General features: G+C 40.0%; 1 protein-coding gene across 50 annotated transcripts in view; it reads right to left on the minus strand.

Moving 5' to 3' along the window:
* ENOX2 (ecto-NOX disulfide-thiol exchanger 2) overlaps positions 1 to 15,789 on the minus strand; it is a 315,538-nt gene that overhangs the window by 145,821 nt on the left and 153,928 nt on the right. For 11 of the 50 annotated variants that reach the window (XM_070066476.1, XM_070066490.1, XM_070066504.1 and 8 more), the window contains exon 4: positions 4,214 to 4,335. The exons of the other annotated variants lie outside the window; for them this stretch is intronic. The gene's annotated coding sequence lies outside the window, so the exon portion shown is untranslated. The remainder of the gene's footprint in view (positions 1 to 4,213; positions 4,336 to 15,789) is intronic. 50 annotated transcript variants of the gene reach the window in all.

Here is a 15,789-nt window from a genome sequence, read left to right on the forward strand (position 1 = left end):
GTTTTGTTTTAATCAATTCACTTAAGATAGCGATTAGTGCTCAGCAGAAAGCTTGAATTCCCCTAAAATCTCACTATTTATTTAGGTGATGGCCTTTCAAAGGAAAAAGGCTGAATTATAAAAGAAACTGGGAGTCAATTATTCAGTTTAAGACCCTTTCAATGCCAAGAGTTTCAACATATTCTCAGGATTTAATCCCTCAGTTCAACTTCATAATAGTACATGTAGATAAAAGGAGCTCAAGTTTCTACTGGTTTCAGAAAAATATTGATTACCATCTTCCTGAATCCACTGTGGAGTTTTGCCCACCAGGTGACTCCAGATACAGTGCACAGAAGACCCGTTTTAAGACACAAAGCAGCCCGTTGCCGCAGCTCACTAGGCTAATCCTCCACCTGCGACGCCGGCACCCCGGTTCTAGTCCTGGTCGGGACACTGGATTCTGTCCCGACTGCCCCCTCTTCCAGTCCAGCTCTCTGCTGTGGCCCGAGAAGGCATTGGAGGATGGCCCAGGTGCTTGGGCCCTGCACCCGCATGGGAGACCGGGAGGAGGCACCTGGCTCCTGGCTTCGGATCAGTGCAGTGCATTGGCCGTAGTGGCCGTTTGTGGGGTGAACCAACGGAGGGAAGACCTTTATAGAATAAAAAAAAAAAAAAAGGCCGGCGCCACGGCTCACTAGGCTAATCCTCCGCCTAGCGGCACTGGCACACCGGGTTCTAGTCCCGGTCGGGGCGCCAGATTCTGTCCCGGTTGCCCCTCTTCCAGGCCAGCCCTCTGCTGTGGCTAGGGAGTGCAGTGGAGGATGGCCCAGGTGTTTGGGCCCTGCACCCCATGGGAGACCAGGAGAAGCACCTGGCTCCTGGCTCCTGCCATCGGATCAGCGCGGTGCGCCGGCCGCAGCGCGCTGGCCGTGGCGGCCATTGGAGGGTGAACCAACGGCAAAAGGAAGACCTTTCTCTCTGTCTCTCTCTCTCACTGTCCACTCTGCCTGTCAAAAAAAAAAAAAAAAAAAAAAAAAAAAAAAAAGACACAAAGCAGCTCTGATCTGTGGGCCTTATAATCCCAGAAGCAGGGCTTCTCAAACTGTTTCTTTGCTGAGCAAGCTCTTTGCACACTATGGTTAGGGCTCATCCAGCAGAAAACCAGTTTCCCATCCTATGTATTTTCCAACAATAAAAATTTGCAGCAATGTGTACCAGACTTGGAGCATTACTCAGATCTACCAAGTCCCTCATTTGGGGAAGTGTCTCTGATTGAGAGTGGAGTCTTCAGTGTCTTTGGACAGATGTATTTATTCAACATGTGGAGGCCTGTGGGCAATTTGGATTCAAGCTCCGGCTGTAGCCACCATTTAAGAAGGCCTGCAGACAATAACAAAGATTAGACACAAATGCGGAATGATGTAGTCAGAGGCAAATGTTTATCATGCTCTTGTTTTTCCCAAAGTTGTGAAAATTCAGAATAATAGCAATAAAAGGCAAAGAAGGTTGGTGGTGCAAAGGCAGAATACCTATTAAGGACATTGCTACACTTTCAGTACATCCTGATTTTCAAAGAGCAACCTGGGCCAGGAATCAAGAGGTCTTAACTCTGCAAAGCTGCTTCTTTCTGAGCTAGAGCTAACATGTTAAGCATCTACGAAGGTACTTCAAAAATTTTATGGAAAAATGGAATTAAAAGTTTATTTTGATGTGAAAATTTTAAAATCCATGCATGCAAGAAAAGCCTTCAAAAAGTTTGTGGAAATGTGTATTATGAAAAAGTATGCACTAATTTCACAGTTCTTACCAAAATAAACTCACCTTTTAATTCAATTTTTCACAAACTTTTTGAAGTACTCTTGCATATATCCCAGATACTGTGGAAAGCACACCCCTGTTTACTTATGTTGTCTCATTTATTTCTTCACAACCACAATATGGGTCTTATTATTTTCCCCATTTTTACAGGTAGCACAGAGAGTTCAAACATTTGTCTAACGTAACACAGGTTACACAGAGCCCAGGCTAATCCGATGCCTAAGGCTGTGTTCTTAACCTCTTTGAATCACTGCCTGTCTTCTACACTAATATCCTTACTTATGGTCTATACTATTTATTAAACTGTATTGTTCCTTTCCTTAGTTTCTTTATGTATTGGTAGGACATTTGGACTGGATGATTTTACAACCTTCCTAATTCTAAAATTCCAATAATTTCATCAGGAAAGAAAATGAAAACTATCTTATTTTTTCCAAGCAAGTGTAGATAAAGTTCTGGCAGACAGCATTCCAACTTGGTTCTTAAATTCTATGCTATGTAACTTTTTCTGCTGCAAATGTTAGGTGCTGGAAGACCTGGAGTCCTGAATTTCCTGTTCATTTTTCTATAATTGGAGCAACCTCCACAAAGCAGGATGGTGAGCTTTCCCAGAAACCAGGCCACTGTTGCTCCCTGCACTCGACCCTAGTAAGACCCTAGTAAATCACAAATCGTGAAGACTCACTGTCATTCTCTACCTCCTTCAAGATAAACAATGAATGCCTCGTGGTTCTAGAAGAGAGGTTAAGCCTGGTTCCTAGTATTCAACTCACTTCCCATTGTTTTCTACTTCTGGGCAGGAGCTGGGCTGGCTAAGATCACCTGAGAATCTGGCACAGCCCAATATCTATGGAGTTCAACTTATTTATTTGCACATTTTTATATAGTTGGGGCAGCAAATATCAAATGTCAATAATAATTAAGAAAAAGCCAGAAGTGCCTTGAAGACATTTAAGGTGAAATGCCTACAGGAAGAAGGTTCTCTTAGATATTTCATTTAAAACTCTGAAAATAATGTTAAACTCCTTGGTGCTGCAGCTGAATATTAAATAGAAACATCTTAGAGAAACTTGCCTGAGAGCTATATGAATTCTAAAGTATGAAAACAAGACACTCAGTAGAAAACTGTAAAAGAGAAAAGTGATAAGTTTGCTTTATCAAAAAAAAAAAAAAAAGACAAAGCATTTTCCTCCAGGGAGGAATGAGGCATGATGGGAAATCTGCAAACAATGGACTTCTGAAAGAATTCATGTGTTTGTTTAAAAACCAAAATAACAACTCAAGCCCCACAGTATTGACAAGGGACAAAGGCTTGAATTATTCACATGGGACAAGTACTCTCATACCTAATAGCACATAAGCCCTGGGATATTTCCAAAAGACAAAAATGTTCAGACTCAGTCCCCTTCCCAGTGTGATTTGAATGATTTTTACTAGACACCACCTTCTCCTAAATCTCTATCATGATCCAGACACAGTGCTAAAATTGCTTCCTGTTGTCACTCATGTAAGGCTCAACAAGGAAGGGCATTTGTAGTGATGATGGTGGGAGAGTGGGGATGATGAATGAGAAGGGACCTCTCCATTTATTTTCCAATTTGTCTCTCTGTCTGCATTTCTGTCTGTCTCAATGTCAGCATTTTTTTTTTTGTCATTCTCCCAGTATGTCCCTCAATTTCTCTCTGCCTGTTTGTCCTTGCCAGTTTTGGCACTCCCTGTCTACTTACCTTTTCTTTTAAAAAATCATTTTATTTATTTCAGAGGTAGAGAGACTGGCTGCGGCAGCAGCAGTGGGTGGAGGGTGGGGGGTTCCATCCACTGGCTTACTCCCCAGATGCATGCAACAGTCAGGCCTAGGCCAGGCTAAAGCCATGAACTGAGAACTCAGTCCAGGTCTCCTACCCTGTTGCTTCCTGTTTTTATATGTCCCTATCTCTCTCAGGTCTGTCTCCCTGTCTATCCTGTTGCTCTGTGTCCTCTATTATCTATTCTCTTTCTCCTTCCCTCTTGCTCTCCTTCTCCTTCCCTCTCTCCCTTCTTTCCCTATGCCTATCTGTATCTCATTTTGTCTCCATGTGTCTGTGTCTCCTTCTGGATTTCTGTTTGTATTTCGTTAATGAATGGCCTATGACTGTTTTTTTTTTCCTATTTCTTTTTTTCTTTGCTTAAATATCTGTCTCCATTTAACTGTCCATGTCTAACTCTCAGTCTGTCTTTTAATCAATCTGTCTAATGCTTGAGGCCCGCCTTCCTTTGTCAGTCTCTACCACTCTACCTCTCTATGCCTCTTACTTTCTGCTGGTTTCTATGTGTAAACATCTAAATGGAGATGGAGTAGGACTCAGGAAATTCATGTGGCTTCGGGAAAATCTGTTCTCTGTGCAGTTTTCTTATCTATAAAATGAAAACGTACCTCTAAGATCTTTAAGGTCCTATGGCTCTAGAATTCCATGTGTCTCTGAGCACTAAACATATGGGATCCTATCTTAGATCAGGCTCCATGATGTAATTTTTATCCTCACAAGTCTGTCAAACCTGTAAGTTACAAATTAAAGAAAAAAAATCCATGAGAATAAACTGCTGATTTGCAAACACTTTGAAAGCCAACCTGACAAGTGCAAACCTCTGCTTTCTCATTGACTTACCTCGTACAAGATCACACACACACACAAAAAAACCATAAATTCATAAATTTCTCCAATGCCAACACTGCCACAAAGAAAACTGGACTTGGATCATTGAATAGCTAGAGTACCATCCTTTTTAGTAGAAATGCACCTTGTTCCAAATTTCTCTTGTGTTACACTGTTCTTGGGAATGTTATTTGTAGTCATTCCACTTTCCTGGGACAGCTATCCGTGGATGTTATACTTTTCCTGGAAATGCTGTCTGTGGAGGTTGTACCTTGCTTCTGCGTACTGTTTGTAGATAGTATACTTTGGAGGTTCTCTGTTGTTAAAGCATCTCCCAACCTGAAGAACTCTCCAATATTGTTTGCTCGGCATTTCTTTTTCTCTTATGCAGCTTTTGAGGGACAACTGAGAATATATTTCTGTAGTTTTGGGTTGGTAAATTGACCACTGGCAAGTTCATTAATACTTTCCCCATACTGAATGGGTCTTATGCTAAGAACTGTGTACAATAAATATAATCTCTTGGCATATTTTGCCCATTTCCTGAATGGATAAACTGGAGATGGGGACCTACTGGAAGAAAGGATATTAATTAGCAAATTGACCTTGGGCCTGGGAGACCAGCCTGTGACATAAAAATTCTAACTCATTAGCTAGGCTAGGCAATTGGCAATGGTTGCCCCTGAGAAAGACGGAAACGGTAGAAGCACAAAACATTTTTATTCAGGAAAAAACTGTTACTTCCAAATAGCTTGACATAATGTACCCTGCACTCTGGCAAATGAATTTTCGACTGTGAAGGCATTATACTATACACTTTTAAGAATATTTTCTATGACTAAAGCAGACAAATTTCATGCATTCTATAAGGATCTTTAATTACTCAAGCTTCTATTTTCTTTTATTCTCAACAATTTCCCTGGAATGAGGATGTCAAATTCCCTGTGTGGACATGACAACATTCATCTAACCCCAGTGACTGTCTTGTCCCCTCTCCCTTAATCTCCCCAACATTAGCATACCTGTGATCATTCATGCACATGCTTGCTCCCTTACAAATTCATGCTTCCCACCCCCACAGACATGCAGAATGAATTTTATCCAAGCTGTAGAGATAAAAGAACAAGGTCATGTAGCTAAAGAATATTGGTCCTGAGATACAGATCTGTAGAATTTACACAGCCTAACTACAAGAAACACCTTGCTTAGTTCCTAAAGCTTCACATTTTCTGTGAAATGGCATGATAGGCAGCAGAAAAATAATCTTTTGTAGCTGCATTCTTTGTACCTTAGGGTGGCCACGGACAAAAGGAGTATGATGGTAAAGAGGCTACCAATTCAAAATTGGCCTGCCCCTTTTACAACTGTTCTAATTCTTTTAGCACTGCTTTTTCAGAATGGGGATATATTTGTACTTAACTGTTGTGACCCTTGGGTGGTCATTCATTTGTTCTAATGTCTCTTCTTTTCAATGACAATGTAATGAGATTTAATTGTTTCATTTGTAGGTATAAGAAATAATAGAGGGATGCTATGTATCCTTTACCCATTTCTCCTCAATGGTAGCATCTATAGTACAAGAGGATATTGACATTTATATGGGCAAGACACAGAACATTTCCTTCACTACAAGGGTTCCTCCTGAATATTGCTCTTTCACAGTCACCTGCTTCCTTCTTCTTCCCACTAGCTTATTAACCCCTGGCAACCAGCCATTTGTTCTGTATTTCTGTAATTTTGTCATTCCAAGCATGTTATATAAGTGGAATCATACAACATGTAACCTTGCAGGCTCTTTTCTTTTTTTAAAGATTTATTTATTTGAAAGACAGAGTTACAGAGAGAGAGGGGGGCAGAGAAAGAGAGGTCTTCTATTTACTAGTTCACTCCCCAGATGGCTGCAACAGCCATAGCTGTATCGATCTAAAGCCAGGAGCCAGGAGCTTCCTCTGGGTCTTCCATGTGGGTGCAGAGGCCCAAGGGCTTGGGCTACCTTCTACTGCTTTCCCAGGCCACAGCAGAGAGTTAGATTGGAAGTGGAGCAGCCGAGACTTGAACCGGCGCTCATCTGGGATGCTGGCACTGCAGGCGGCGGCTTTACCTGTTACCCCACAGCGCTGGCCCCATCAGACCTTTTTTTTTTCTACTTAGTGTAATTCTCTGGAGAATCATTTATATTATTACATGTATCACTACTTTGATCTTTTTTATTACTAATATTCCAAGACATAGATATACTACAAGTTAATCATTCACCCAATGAAAAGCCCTGAGTTGTTTGTAGTTTTTGACTATTAGGATTTAAAGTTGTTATAAACTTTCCTGGAAAGGTTTTATCGTGTATGCAAGTCTTCACTTCATTGCGATCAGTGTCTAACTATTCAACCACTGGGTCCTAAGGTAGTTTCATGTTTAAAGAAACAGTCCAAACATTTCTATATTGGCTATAAAATTTCACATTTTCACCAGCAGTGTATAATGATTCCATTTCTCTGCATCTTGATCAGAATTTTGAGTTTTTATTATTTTTATATCACTCTGGCAAGTGATGTATCATTGTGACTTTAATTTAGATTTCTTTAATGACTGGTGATATGGAGCATCTTTTTAAGTACTTTTTTTTAATTACCTTTATATACTCTTCCATGAAATTCCTGTTGATATCTTTTGCAAATTTTTAATCGAATTATTTTTGTTTGCCATTGAGCTTGATGCATTTTATATATCCTAGATACTAATTCTTTGTGAATATGTGTTTTGCAAATTTTCTCCCATTCTGTAGCTTGTTTATCTTCTTAATGTAGTCTTTCACAGAGAATGAAAATATAATTTTAATGCAATCTAACATCAATTTTCCTTGTATAGGTATACTTTTGATGTCAAGTCTGAGTTGTTTCCATGTCCCTATGTCCTATAGATTCCTTTCTATTTTTTCTCAAAGTTTTATAATTTTACATTTTAAATTTTCATACAAAGAGATTTAGATCAAGGTTCATTTTTTTGGCTATGTTTGGTCAACTGCTCCAGGATTGCTCATTAAAAAGATTATCCTCTCTCCATTGAATTGCTTTTGTACACTGGAAAAATCAGTTGGCTGTACTTATGTGGGTATATTTCTTTGTTTTCTATTATGTTCCATTAATCTGTTTATCTTTCACCTCACCAATACCACACAGTCTTTTTTTTTTTTTTTTTTTACAGGCAGAGTTAGACAGTGAGAGAGAGAGAGACAGAGAGAAAGGTCTTCCTTTGCCGTTGGTTCACCCTCCAATGGCCGCCGCGGCCGGCGCGCTGCGGCCGGCACACGACGCTGATCCGAAGGCAGGAGCCAGGTGCTTCTCCTGGTCTCCCATGTGGGTGCAGGGCCCAAGGACTTGGGCCATCCTCCACTGCACTCCTGGGCCATAGCAGAGAGCCGGACAGGAAGAGGAGCGACCGGGACAGAATCCGGCACCCCGACCGGGACTAGAACCCAGTGTGCCGGAGCCGCAGGCAGAGGATTAGCCTATTGAGCTGCAGCACCGGCCTAAATCTTCTGTTTTAATTGGCATTGTATAACATTTTAGCATGGGGGACGTGGGGTGCATTGCCTCATTATTGCCAAATGGATATAAAAACCCAGGCACCCTATGTGACTTGCATTGACATCTGGGGAAGGTACTCTCCTCATTACTGATGGCCAGAGTGGGAGTTTCTGCTCCCCAGCAGTCTCCAATTACATCTTATTTCCATGAACTCACTTCTGGGTGATAAAGATGGTCATTACTCTCCATGATGGTCATTACTCTCTCACCTCAATAGATAGGAGTGGTTTCATAACTGTTAACTGTCTGGGAGGAGTAGAGTCCAGACTCCTCCAAGGTTGTTTCCACACACAGCATGAGAGGAGGGAGGTGGTTCACTGCTGGCCAGTAGGAATGAAAGTTCCAGATCAGTATTTTGCTTTCCATCACATCATCCTGGTGGAGGTCCCTGGCAGGGGTGCTGGACTGACTCATTAGAGCTTCATGAAGGTGAAAATCTAGGTTCCCCACTTGGCTAGAAGTGGGTAGGAGTAGAGCTACAGCTTTTTCTACAGTGTTTGACTGGAGTAGCAAGCTAGCTATTTTCTATAAGCTTTCCATATTACCAGACTGTTCTTTCCTGGTCCTGTGCCTGGAGGAAATGAGGCTCTTCTTGGGGGTTTTTATTTTGTCTGCACCCTTTAGTGTTTCTGAATTTCCAGGTTTTTCAGCTCCTAGTGTGAGACAAATGAAGCAAAACAAAAATCCAGGGAACTTATTGCCACATATTTCATCAGGTCTTGAGTTCTCTAAATACTCTTGCTTTCTCTGTATGTTACAGTTTTCTAATAATTTTAAAATATACCATAACTGGGGTTTTCAGTTTTAGTTAGTGGGAAGAATAGGGAAAAGCACATCTACTTCATCCTCCTGAAAGTAGCTCTTTCCCCATTTGCCTTAAATTTTAAGATGCTTATACCTGAAGGGAAACATATAGTCTTGTCTCTTCATATAATTTAATCTGCTAATCTTTAAGGTCTTCCCTGTTACACACTGAACCATCCAACACAAAAATACACTGAAATCAGACAACCACCTCCAAGTTTCTTTTCCTCATTATAACATTAAAAACTCTTCTTCCTAAAAAGGTACAGCTCAGCTCTTTTTTTTTTTTTAACTTTTATTTAACAAATATAAATTTTCAAAGTACAGCTTTTGGATTACAGTGGCTTTTTCCCCCCATAACTTCCCTCCCACCCGCAGCCCTCCCATCTCCCACTCCCTCTCCCATTCCATTCACATGAAGATTCATTTTCAATTATCTTTATATACAGAAACTCAGCTCTTTTGATGGTGGGACTAGAGGAATATTTGTTGCAAGGAATGAAGAAAGGTATTAGGTAAGACCTAATAACTAAACATAGCTAACACACTTACAGATTCAGGGTAGGAGCACAATCTTTTTTTCTCTAGCTACCCATTCCTCATATAGTATAACCTTCCAGTAGAGTGCCCTAATTCAGCATTATCTGCCACTATTAGCTTAATATATTATTAAGATTTTGAGTACCAAAGTCACAATATGCAGCATTAAAGCTTCTGGTGTTGGCAACATCCTGAAAGTACACGTATGGAGTACTTTTATAATTTAAAATAAAGCACAATTCAATGAAAGACGTTTAACGGATTAATGGAAGGTTAAAAACCCAAGAACTATTAAATTTTAAACCCAGTTTTCTCAGTCATTTGGGGCCACCTTGTGCAAATTAGTATTTCTCAGAATCATTAATTCTCAGGTACAAAATGAAGATAATGATTGCTTCACAGAGGGAAAAGTTAGTAGAAGCAAGAGGAAGCAATACTAGCAGTGACAACTGTCATTTACTCAGCCTCATTTGCATCAAAATCACCGCGCCAAGTACTTCATTATTCACATATTTATTTTAGGGTCTCAGGTGCATAAAATTGGATGTATCATTATACTTGGTTCTTGACACATTCTCTACACTGGTCCCCTAGTCATTTAGCCAGTTATTTTATTTTATTTTTAAAGCAGAAAAGGTTTTTGTTGGAGAAAGGACAGCACAGAAGGGGTTTGGAAAGGATTGTACGCCACCCAGAGAGATGGCAGGGAGGCTGAAGTGAATGTTCAGTGCTGCTGGGCAATGGCAGCAGCCTATTTACTTATGTTGTTTGTTGGGAGTGGTCCTGTTACAGAAGGGTGGGTTGGTAAAGTCCCTTTTTTATGATATCTTATCTCAGCAATTTCGAAGGTCCAGGTGAAGGTTCTCCCAAGCAATAGATGTTCTACTAACCCTTAGATTATCTGCTCCCAGTTTATTGGGTTTTGGGGTTTTAGGCCTCAGTCACCTAATGGGTTCTAACAGGCTTCAGTGGTCTAATAGGTTCTAAACAATCCAGCATTTTAATGAAGGAAGAAAGGAAGGGAGGGAGGGAACTTCTGATGTTACATAGAAAAGGACCCTGGGGGAGAAGGTATCAGGGAACAGGGACATTAGCCAGTTATTTTTAAAAACATTTATTTATTTGAGACTGAGAATGAGAGTGAGGTAGGAAGGGAGGGAAGGAGAGGGAGCGGGAGAGGGAAAGAGGGAGAGAGGGAGAGAGGGAGAGGGAGGGAGAGAAGGAGAGGGGGAGGGAGAGGGAGAGAATCTTCTATCTGCTGGTTCATTCTCCAGCTGAGGTCCAGAGGGAAATCAAGATCTCTGAACTCCATCCAGGTCTCCCACATTGGTATCAGGAACCCAACACTTGGCCATCTTCTGCTGCTTTCCCAGGCACAAGAGCAGAAGCAGAGTGGCTGGGACTCAAACAGGTGCTCCAATACAAGATGTTGGCACTATAAGTGGCAGCCTAACCCACTGTGCCACAACGCCAGCTCTAGCAGGCTATTTTTAATAATTTAATAAGCACCTGCAAAAGCACAACCCAAAACATGAGCTAAAAAAGCATTTATTTATTTGTTTTAAAGGCAGCCTGATGGTGGTGGTGAGAGTAGGAAGAAGACAGAGTAAGATCAGGATCATCAATCTGCTGGTTCACTCCCCAGATGGCCACAACAGCTAGGGCTGGGTCAGGCTGAAGCCAGGAAGCACAAACTCCATCTAGGTCTCCCATGTGTGTGGCAGAGGCCCAAGCACTTGGGCCATCTTCCACTGCTTTCTTTACTAGGTGCATTAACAGGCAGCTGGATTGGAAGTGGAGCAGCTGAGGTTGAACCAGCACTATCATATGGATGCTGGTTTCGCAAGTGGTAGCTAAAGTTACTATGCCACAAATGTGGTCTCACAAGCTGAGATCTTGAAATATCTAATTATGAGATTTGCTCCATCCCTAACCCACATGCCCACCTCCCTTCAGCCAAGTTAACATCTCCCTCAATTCTAAATTCTCTTTTTTCTTTCTTTTCTAGTTTTATTATACCTACATATAATCTGTATAATTTTTAACTTTATAAATATATAATGTGCTTTTACATAATATTTTAAGGCTTATTTTCATCTAATATTATATTCCCAAAATTAATCCATATATTGTTGTGTGTGGCTATAGTTCATTTGTTCTGAATGCTGTATAGTATTAAACTGCATGAATGTACCACATTTGATTAAGCCATTATTAATATTGATAGGGACTTAGATTACTTGTAGATTTTTGTGTTGTGAATTATCCTTCTATAAACATAATTGTACGTGTCTGTTGTTATACATGAATAAGAGTTCCTCATGTGTATTTACCTTGGAGTATAATTTTTGGGTCACAGGATGTATCAATGTTTAGCTTTCAGAGATAATGCCAAAATGTGATCTCAAGTGTTTGCAGCAATTTATATGTATGAGGGTAGTTCAAAATGTTTGTGGAAAATGGAATTAAAAGTCTACATTTTGCACAAACTTTTCAAAGTCTCCTTGTATTCCCACTAGTAACTACAAAATATAATGTGGCTCCCTATTTATAAGCCCTCTGTCACATTATGAATTTTGTATGTTGAATATATCCCTTTTTTAGCTGTTATTTCTCATCTGAATCACAGAACACAGAAAATTATTTGGCTATCTCCTCAATTCCCCAAGGGGAGTACAAGGGTACTTCACAAAGTTCATGGAAAATGGAATTAGAATGTAAGTTTACATGGGGCAAAAAAATCTTTGAAATGCATGCATACAAGGATTCTTCAAAAAGTTCATGGAAATGCATATTATGAAAACACTATGCATGGATTTCAAAATTTTTTCTGCACCAAAATAAATTTACTCTTTAATTCTACTTATCCAGAAACTTTTTGAAGTGCTCTTGTCTCTATCTAGCATTGTTCTAGTGCATAAGGAGAGAAGTCCATTCTTTTTATACATTGGATTCCTTAGGGCCTGAGCACTTTCCATGAACCCCAGTTGGGAAAGGCTTCCTAGTATTGGCACTTTTTTATTTTTTGTCAATCACTGGGTTATAAGATGATATCTTACTATGATATAATTTGCATTTTCCTGATTACTAATGACATTGAATCTCTCTTCACAATTGGCCATATGTGTTTAAAATTCTGTGAAATGTCTGTTCATGTCTTTTGTCCATTTTTCTATGGAACTGCTTTGGCTTTCTTAATGATTCTTACAAATTCTTTATGTACCCTTGATGCTATTTCTTTGTCAGTTGTCTTTTGTGAATATTTTCTCTCAGTTTGCAACCTGTATTTTTCCTTTTTTAAAGTTCTACTTATTTATTTTTGAAGGAGTTATAGAGAAATATATAGGGGGAGAAAGAGAGAGAGAGAGAGAGAGAGAGAGAGAGAGAAAGCAAGAGAGTGAGAGAGAGAAATAGAGGGAATATCTTCCATCAACTGTTTCACTCTCCAGATGGCTGCAATGGCCAGGGCTGGACCAGGTGGAAGCCAGAAGCAGAAGCTTCATCCAGGTCTCCCACGTGGGTGGCAGGTGCCCAAACACTTGGGCCATGTTTCGTTGCCTTTCCCAGGCCATTCACAGGGAGCTGGATCAGAAGTGGAAAAGCGAGGACACGAACCAGCATCCATAGGGATACCAGAAAACCAGGCGGTGGCTTTACACCCTACACAACCACAGTGTTAGCCCCTCTTCTCTCATTCTTTAAGGTGTATTTGAATGAACAAAGTTTTACATTTTAATATAGTTAAGTCTATCAATCTTTTATTTTAGAACTAATTCCTTTTGTACCTTAAAATCTCTTTTACTATCTCAAGGTCAATATGATATTCACTGACATTTTCTAGTAAAGGTTCTAAAATTTGGTTACTGAAATTTATAGTTGCAATATTTTGAATGTCCCCTCCAAAATTCAGGTTGAAATTTAATTGCCATTGTAATAGTTTTGAGAAATGGGACTTTTAAGGGGGTGATTAGGTTATGAGGGTTATTAAGTGCATAGTAGGTGTATGGACCCCCTTCCCCATTCCCCTCTCTCATAATTTCTTGTCATGTGATACCCTCTGCTATGTTATAATGCAGGAAGACTTCTCAGCACCTTGAACCATAGTGAAATAAACTTCCATTGTTTATTATTATTTGCATAGTCTGTGGTTTTCTGTTACAGTGTACAAAATAGACTGAAATAATACTCAATTGATATTATATATTCAGATAGTGTAAAAATGTTTTTTTTTCACCTTTTTCCCTACGGATAACCATTAACCATTTTCCAGATGCATTTATTACATAGTCTCTACATTTTCCACTTATCTGACATGCTAGCTTGATTTTTATACCAGAGCTCCATACATTCATGGCTCCATTTCCGGGCTCCTTACTACATTCTGAAGTTTTACATTCATTATTTCATGTAATATTCATAGTAAGTAATCTAACATTGATTATTTCATTTAATCTACAATATCTTCTTAGTAGGTAGGTACTATTTTCTTCATTTTACAGATATAGGAAATTATGGCTTAGAGAAGCTGGTTACTTGCTCAAGATCACAGACTAGTTGATGGTAGTTCTAGGCCAAGCCGTAAAGCAGCAAGCAACACTGGCCCTTACCTTACAACCTCAGAAGGATGTTGTGAAAGTCAGCAAACATCATCATGGGCAGTAACTTTCCATTTAGCTCTGTACTAGCTACCGGGTCGGTTGAAGTAGGGTCAGGGTAATGTTAAGGAAAGACAGAGGGTGTGCTCAAATGTCACTAACTCACAGATAGGCTTTTCCTGACCACCCTATCTAAACTGCAGTTCTTCGTTCAATTGTATCAGGGGTCTTCAAAAAGCTCATGGACAACATGTATTATGATAAAAGTAAGCATGGATTTCAAATGTTAATCACCTGCAAAAGTGCCTGGCTTAGAGCAGGTACCTGTTAACATTTAGAATGAATGAATGTGTGAACGAATATACAAGGTAGGGTTTTTGTCACTACAGAATGGACCATAACACAGAAAATATGCTGAGCTCAAGAAAAGAAATCCCATGAAAATAAGAAAAGCCTAGTCACCCGCTGAGTACATTTACTGGGTACGTGAAGCACTATGATGGGTACATGAAAAAGACAGGTCCCCTGTCTTCACGAACTTACAAGCCAGTCGAATCTATGCATGTACATATATTTCGATAATGGAGGACAAGAAAGAGTAAGTGCTACTGAGAGAAAAAAAAAATACTACTTTGAAAACAGGACAGTTGAATGCAGACTGTGAGACCTGCGTAGGCTGAATGATAGAAGTGACATGTCAGAGGTTGGCCTTGACAATATTTTCCTTCAAATAAAAGGAGAACTGTAGAATATATTTATTCAGCCAAAAAACTACTACCTATAGGTATCTAGGCATGAAATACCCAGAGTTGTGGTAAATCATTTTCATTTGGGGGAGCAAATTGGAGTTTGCCTGATAAAAAGAAGGAGGATATTCTTAGTAGAGGGAATGGATTTAAAGCACAGAGCATGTTCTGGAAAGGAGTCCAGTATTGCTTTAACAGAGCTCAGGGAGAGAGCCTACAATGTTGGCTGGGATTTGCAGTCAAGAGTTCAAGCTATTTGAAACTTTTAAGAGAGTAAGTGACAGAGGAGGCAGGCACACCATCACAGGCAGTTATTTTCCTTCTTTCTCATTGGGTATCTTGCTTGCTGTCTCTTTCCTCATTTTCTCATAACAGAACATTATGAAAATGAGGAGAGGATAGGAAATCCGGGGATGTGGGATCAGGTCATAGTTTTGCCACTGAAATATTGCATGATATTTAGAAACATAGTTTGATTAAAGCTGAGGGAGACTGTTCTCTGGTCTAAGCCATTTCACCTGGAAATATTTTCTACAAACTGCTGCAACAGTAACACCTGCTTTCAGCCACCATCACCCCTTCACAAGAATCACTGCTGTAGTCCCAGACAGATACAATGTGAATGCATCACTCCACCATGTTGGTTGAGAACCACTGAACTAGATGATTTCTAAGTGTCCCCTCTCTTAGAAACCACTCCACCTTGATTTGTTGTTTATTCACAAGTAAGATTTCAGTCTGATAGTGAATCATTTTATGGAGATTGCTTGTCACTTCTGGAGGTGCTCAGGGATACAAATTCATGTCCTGGAAGAAAACTAACTATGAGTGGCCAAAGAAATCTGAAAGACTTGAGCACCTGCTCCACAAGGAAGGGGATGGAATTACTGGGCTGTGGCTAACTTGCAAAAATAACTCAGGGGCTCTCTTAGAAGCAATGGCAGCCTGATTCCTTTCAAAGAACATTTGTGAGAAATAGTCTGAGTATGTGTGTTGCAGGGAGAGCAAGGTGCAAAGAGATGGAATTCTAAACTACAGAAATAACCTTGAAGGTCTAAACCTCAAATATAATTTGGATGGGGGTGAC

Source organism: Oryctolagus cuniculus, chromosome X (genome assembly GCF_964237555.1).
Source record: "Oryctolagus cuniculus chromosome X, mOryCun1.1, whole genome shotgun sequence".
Lineage (NCBI taxonomy): Eukaryota > Metazoa > Chordata > Mammalia > Lagomorpha > Leporidae > Oryctolagus > Oryctolagus cuniculus.